This window comes from Otolemur garnettii, unplaced genomic scaffold (genome assembly GCF_000181295.1).
Source record: "Otolemur garnettii isolate 467f Iridium unplaced genomic scaffold, OtoGar3 scaffold00229, whole genome shotgun sequence".
NCBI classification, from domain to species: Eukaryota; Metazoa; Chordata; class Mammalia; order Primates; family Galagidae; genus Otolemur; species Otolemur garnettii.
In genome coordinates, this window is record NW_003852624.1 from 898,026 (window position 1) to 904,911 (window position 6,886).

General features: G+C 50.6%; 1 long non-coding RNA gene across 2 annotated transcripts; it reads right to left on the bottom strand.

Annotated features, from left to right (window-relative positions):
- Positions 1-2,916: 2,916 nt before the first annotated feature.
- Positions 2,917-6,886, bottom strand: LOC105888235. Of its 2 annotated transcripts, XR_002771121.1 has the most exons (3): positions 6,831-6,886; positions 5,726-6,525; positions 2,917-3,394 (listed from the first exon to the last, which is right to left on the bottom strand). It is a non-coding gene; the product is annotated as an uncharacterized LOC105888235 (long non-coding RNA). The 2 variants fall into 2 exon arrangements; XR_001161800.2 differs by having other exon boundaries at positions 5,726-6,877.

Consider the following 6,886-nt stretch of genomic DNA (forward strand, 5'->3'; position numbering starts at 1 on the left):
CAGGGAAGGTGAAAGGGCCACAAAAGGGAGGAGAGTTCAAACTGGTAAATGCCCCTGTCTGCCAGTGGGCCGGATGGATGGTTCTAGGTCCAGGAGCACAGGGCCTAGCTTCTGAAAATACAAATTCTGATTTATTTTTTTATGGCCTACAAGGTGGGGGAGGAGTGAGCATATAAAAATGCCTAAGGTGGCGACCCTTTGTGAGCTAAAATATGCATACACATATATAGCCCACGACAGTCTGGTTTGCTCAGTCCAAAACACTGGAGCTAGGGGAAGGTTTTGTATAAGAGTACTTGTCAACACAAGGGTATACAGCACATGTGTGTGGACAATGTACTCCCTAAGTATTGAGCACCAATCACGTGCTGAACAATTTTGCTTATGTAGAAGTCTCTCCATAAATCTACAATTTGGACATTATTCCCACTTTACGGACAAAAAGAACTGAGGCTCAGACAGATTAAGTAACTCACCCAAGGTCACAGAATCAGTAACCAACTGGTTGAGCAGTGATTTGGCCATTCAGTGATACACTCCCCCCCATTCCCAGTCCTCCCACTGATAGACTGGTCGGGTAGGACAGGCCCAGAAATCTTAACTTTTTAAAAGCTTCTCTGCTGATTCTGATGATTGCCCAGGTCTTTGGAATCACTGCCCCACACCAACCCTCTCGCTATTCCTGTCACCAGTCTTGCCTCTGAGCAGTCTACTCCACGTTGGATAAAACATTTAAAACATATTTAAATAGCAATTTTGAAAAACTATGCAACATATGGATTTTCCTTTTGATCTCAAAATGATGACAAACAGACACTTAGATACTTCATAAAAGAAATATTACCAGAAAAATTATAGAGATCTGGCTTTCAACTTTGTCTTGCTCTAATTTAAACAAAATGCAACTTTCCAGAGTTACTCTCTACCCAAACAAATCCAAACTGGGAGTTTTCTTTTCTTTTCCCTGTGTCTGGCCTACATCTATTTATTTATAACCCGCTCCTCATCCTGAATAAAGCTCTGTAAGATGAACGGTATGGATAACTTAAGTCCTATCACCAAGGCCCCTGAAAATAGAGCACCTCCTCCTAATTCACAGCCTTGGAGTGGAAGACCAAAGAAAGGGAAGCTGGGACTAACAGCCAAATATCCTTAGATTGGCAAATGAAAGGAGGTGGGCAGAAGGGGAGATCTCTATCGCTTCGAACGCCCTGCCCTCCTGCAGTCCCAGGAGAGAGCAGCAGTCCCCAGCCCCTGTCCCTCAGTCTCCGCTGTCCGCTGCAGCAACAGGCAGGCAGCGGGGGAGGGAACGCTGTGGGGGCAGCGCGGGCTTGGTGTCAGCCGAGGTACCCCGGCCGCATCTCACGTTCCCCGGCGCCACGGTGTGCCGGGAGCAGGTGTTTGCCCTCTGCGCCCGGGCGTGCGCGGAGCCCAGGCTCGCGTAGCAGGGCTCCAGCCCTCACCGCGGCCAGGGATGAAGCCAGTGCTGCGGCTGGGCTGCGGCGGGGAAAGACCGGGTGAGCGGGCTGGGAAGTCTGGACCCCCAAGGGGTGCGCAGGCAGGAGGCGCGCGCCCTTTCCTTAGCAGAGTGCGGCGCCGCGGCTGTCGCTGCGGCATCTCGCGCTAGCTTTTTCCGGGCAGAGAGGCCGCGACACCTAGCGCGGGGCTGAGGCGGGGAGGGGAGGGAGGAGGACACCCGGAGCAAAGGGCGAACAAGGAAGACCCGCTCCCGCCAAGTGCCTGCAGAGGAGACTTCCAGCCTTCCTGCCCAACCCGAAACTTTTCCAACACAGGCGGGCGTATTCCTCCCAGATTTCAGCGGCTCCGAAATCACATCGCAGCCACGCAGGAGGCTTGGCAACACACGTGCCCTGGCACACACACGGAGGTGCACGGACACCCCAGAAGGGACCCGGGCTCTGGTGAGGTGGCTGAGGGCGTGAAGGCAGCGACGGCCACACAGCAGAAAGGACTTCCCGCAGGCGGGAATGAGCACTTTAAAACCTGCCACAGCTCTGAAGAGTGACGGTGCCCAGAGGCTTTGCGTAACTTTGCCCACTGCGCCCCCGCGTGCAAAGGCGTCCCTTCACAATCACCCTCACCCCACCCGACTCCCCTTGGGCTACTGCCCCAGTGACTGACTGTCTTTGTACTTAATCGACAGCGGAATCTATGATGATCTGAGCCAAAGCGGTGGTGGTGGTGGGGTGTAAATAGTGCAAATTCCACTTTCGAGCACCCCTCCCCTATGGAGCTAGAGAGAGCACCCCATTCTCCCCGAAGGCGCGTCCTCTCTGCTTCTCTCTGCCATTGGGTCTCCAGCTTCTTCACTATGGGCTGAAGAAGATAAAATACAACCAGATTGATGTGTATTCCACCACCACCACCATCCGCCCCCCCCCCCACACACACACCTAAAATCAGGGCCTCTCCAAATCCTAGCCCCAAAAGCTCTGAGTGGGGAAAGGCGAGTTACATGAGGGAGCTAATAGCACCCCCTCGGAAGGTGAGCTCGCGGCCTGGCGGGCGCCTTGCGGGGCTCTGCGCGGCCGAGCGGAGTGGCTGGATTATGTAAGTAGCAGCCCTCCATGTGCTCACCACCATCTGTTAATATCTTGATATTGGAAAGTTCGGTGCCTGAGGCAAAGCCAGGGTTGGCGGCGAAGAGCTCCCAGCCTACTCTTTTCTACTCCAGGGCAGGGAATGTGTCTTCCTTTGATTATTTTCACCCACTTTCATAAAATCAAGTGGTAGCGTGCCCCTTCGATCACTGACAACCCCCTCATCCCCGTGAGTGCCTATTTGTGGGCAAAGAATGATTTTCTTCAAGATCACCTTATTGTAATAAGTCCTTTCGATGAACTTATATTTGTATGACAATTCTGCCCTCCTTTAAGCCATGGAGCTGATTCTTAATTTGGGGGTGTGACTTTATTATTTACAAAATTACTTTTTCTGCCAGCACCCCTGGATCCAAATTCTTGCAAGGGTTATATTGCAACTTCTTTGGAGTGATTGGCTTCTGTTTACTTAGAAAGCTGTTGGTTAAACAAACATCACTGGAGAGGCTTCTAAGCAGTGGGGTTCCCAGGAGAGAAAACGCTGCAGCTGCTACTTGCTACTGATCTCGTGGCATTTCACTCCCCCCTCCCCATTTAGAACAAATCCAGGTTGAGCTTGGCCTCACGCTGAGCACAGGGGATGAGCCTGAGAGAGAGCCCGTCAGTCAGTCCGCCTCTAAACACCCTGCAGCAGGCCGGCCTGCACCCTGGGATTGGTATTTCTCTCTGTCCTTCTTCAGGATGATGGTAGTGGTGATGGTGGTGGTGGGTTCTATCAAGGTTCTCCACATCCTTCTCTAAAATCCACACCCACGTTTGCCTCTCAGCTGCATCTGGATGAAATTCCCAGAATTGGTTTATTTAAGATCTGATGATTGTTGTTTGTAAGGTTTTAAATTACTCATATGCACAAGTCTTCCCTCCTACCCCCACCTAAGAGCTTTTAAGAAAGACTGGGGGTGGGGGTTTGGGAGGCTACACCAAGGAAATGTCAAGGCGAAGTATGTTTAACCCAGAACAGATGGATGGGCGATAACTGCAAAAGTTTGACTAAGAACACACAGATCACCCTTCAGATAAATAAGTAAATGCAACCTGCAAGAATAGGGTTTGTTAAGAGACCCAGTCATAACTTGTGTTAACTTTTAAGTTATTCAGATTGTCTTGGCAATGGAGCAGAAGGAGGGGTTGCCTTGACCCTAGGCTTGGGCTCTGGTTTCAGAGATGAAGCCAATATCTAGGCGACTTGTAGTCTCCAGGCTGACTGATCGCTTCTCCCCTATCAGAAAACAAACCGGGAGTCGCCTGAGATAGGGGGCTCAGGCCTCATTCCTTGCTCAAGGGCTGCCCTGGACCCGGGAGAACGCTGCAGCACAGGCAAAAGAGATTGCCAGAAGCCTGGCCTGTATGTCGCCCCTACAGTAGAGGACAGGGCAGGACTCCACGTAGGCAACTCACCGCACTAGGAGCGGAGCTCGCTCGCTTAGCATCGCGCGCGCTTCCATTTCAACTAGCCGCTCCTGCGCCCTAATGCGGGCTGCGAACAGCAGTGGCAGAGCGTCGCGAGCCGTAAGCCCTGCTACCCAGGCTGGGCGATGGGGAGCTTCCTTGTTTGCCAAGCGGGTTACCCTGACTTGGACTCTGGGCCTGCCTCCTCCCGGAATGATAAAGGACTTACTGGGGTTCGCAGGGAACTTTTCTCACGCAGTTTCGGGCGTGGTGTGTGCAAAACATGCATTCGAGCGCAACGTGCAATGGACACAAACCTGTGGGCTGAAGTTCAAGCCATTTCTCTCCTGAGTCTAAATCCTTTTCTCAGTTCGTGAATCCTTTCTCTCCCCTTCTCTCACTCTGCTCTCCTCCCTTTTATATGTCAAGCTGAGCTGCTGGTTTTAAGGTGCGGAGGGCACAATATCCTTTACTCCTACCAGTTTGTGAGCTGGCGCTAACTTGTATATACAAGCTAAGATTCTTACAGAAAAGTAATGGGACGAAAAAGAAGAAAGGAAGGAGCTTTGATTCATTTTCAGACTCCAGATTTCCCCGCTCAATACACCCGCTTACCTCGAAGGAACCCAACCAATGGAAGCAGTATTCTACCCTGTATTTAATGGGCATGTGGATAGATTATTTCTGTTCCCAACATAAATTATCACATCCCAGCTAGAACACTTGATACCACCGTCAGTCGTTGGAGGTATGAGTATGCTGTCTGTGTTGTTCTCATAATGCAGAGGGGGGAGTGTCAGAGGGCGGCGAAAGGGGGCCAAAAGAAGGTTGGGGATGCGCAGGGAAGTCTCTTTCTAATACCAGCACCAAACCTGGCCGGCCTAATTTTTTCTCCTTCTTCTTTTCAATGTTTGAATTCCTAGCCAAAAGTTCCCTACAGTGTATAGATTCAGACATACTAACATCGTTATTCTGACTCAAAAAAAAAAAAAAGACTTAATATCCTGTTTATAGTTTGGTAAATTTGAGGCTGAAACTGTAAATTTCCTAGAAAGGAGAGAGAGATTGAGAGAGCGTGTGTGTGTTGTGACAGAAGATGGTGGTAGTGTTTGGCCAGGGTACTTGTAACACATCTCATAAATACCCTGTTGTCACGACACAGCATGATTCAACCTTTGATCTGATTAAATTTGAGTGACACGTGAAAAAATACCTATCCTCATCCCACCTAAAAAAAAAAAATCAGTGTCTAATCGACTATGTATGAACGTTCCTGCTTCCCAGCTCTTGCAAGTCCTAGTTTTTATAGGATCTTTAAGTCATAAACGCCTCTGCTTTATTAAAAGCCGTTTACTGTGCCCGATGAAAGGGACTTTCTGACTGCCGCTGGAGGCTCGATCTTTACCATTTGTAACTTGCAAAGCCCAAGGAGCTCCTTAAAAGCCATGTAATTTAAAGAAATCTTGCTAGTTTTTTTAAATCCAAGAAAACGTTAAACCAAAGTGAATTCTCAATGGTTTTACGTTAGAGCCTGACACTTAAGCGACTGAAATCTCTTGCCTAATAAACTTTAAAGTTTGTTCACCAGGCGGCAAAACTGTGTAAATCCTGGATTGTACCTCTTTCCTAGGTCATTCTGGGGTGAGTGAATTATTGAGGGGTAATCGCCAGATAATGTTTGTAACGTAGTCGAATTTTTTAAAGGGCTGCTGTACCTGCAATCTTAATAATTTTAGAGACAACCAAGGGTGAATATTCTTCTCCTTAATAATTTCCACTGGAGATTGGGACTCAGCCAATGTTGATCTTCTGATATCAGACGCAACGGACTCAGCGTGAACCCTCTGGCGCTTATTATTTTAATACCAAACCTACCTGTATTTTACTGTCCACCTTCCCTTTAAAAGGAAGCAAAGGTGACATGTATTCTTGATACTACCTATGATCCTTTTAAAAGTGGAATGGTCTGCAGATCCCTCACTCCCTCCTCCTACACCACCCCACTCCTAAAGCCCCCACTTTTTCCCCCATATACTTTAACGTGCCTTCCTCCACCCAAGTCTGAGGAGCGCTCACTCGCTCGGCCCTCGACGAACTCGATCAGCTGTATCTGGGAAATGAAAGAGAGAAAGAGAGAGAGAGAGGGAGAGAGACAGAGGACCTGCGTCCTGGGAGAGCGAGAGTGAGCCGGGCGCCGCTCGCGCCGTCTCCCGCTTTGCACAGTGCCCGCAGATGGCTTGCTCCGGCCCCGGCGCGGCGATCCAGTCGCCCCGAAGCAGTGGCAGGGCGGGGGTGGGGGTGGGGGCCCGGGATGGAGGCCGGGGAGGGGGAGCGCGGGGCCCCTCTCCCCTCCTCTCTTCCCAGCCCCTCACCCCCACCCCTTTTATATATTTTTTTTCCTCCCAAGTTCTCTTGCCTTGCTATCCCCCCTTGAATCCGAAGGCGCCTCGCGATTGGGTGCTGGGGCCGGGTACGTCAGTCAGACTGTGACGTGCAGTCTTCCTGTTTCCTTCAGCTGTGTCTTAAAGTAAATCTTGTTGTGGAGCGGAGCCCTCAGCTGAGGGAGCGCTCTGAAATAATACACCATTGCAGCCGGGGAAAGCAGAGCGGCGCAAAAGAGCTCTCGCCGGGTCCGCCTGCTCCCTCTCCGCTTCGCTCCTCTTCTTTCCTCTTCTCTCCTCTCCTGCATTCTCTTCCTCTTTTCTTTTTCTCCTCTTCTAGCCTCTCCTCTCCTGTCCCCTCCCCGCCCTCCTCAGTCTCTCCCCTCTCCCTCTCCCACTCGCCCCGCTCCCTCGCTCGCTCGCTCTCGCACAGACTCACCGTCCCTTGTCCAATTATCATATTCATCACCCGCAAGACATCACCGTGTGTGCGCG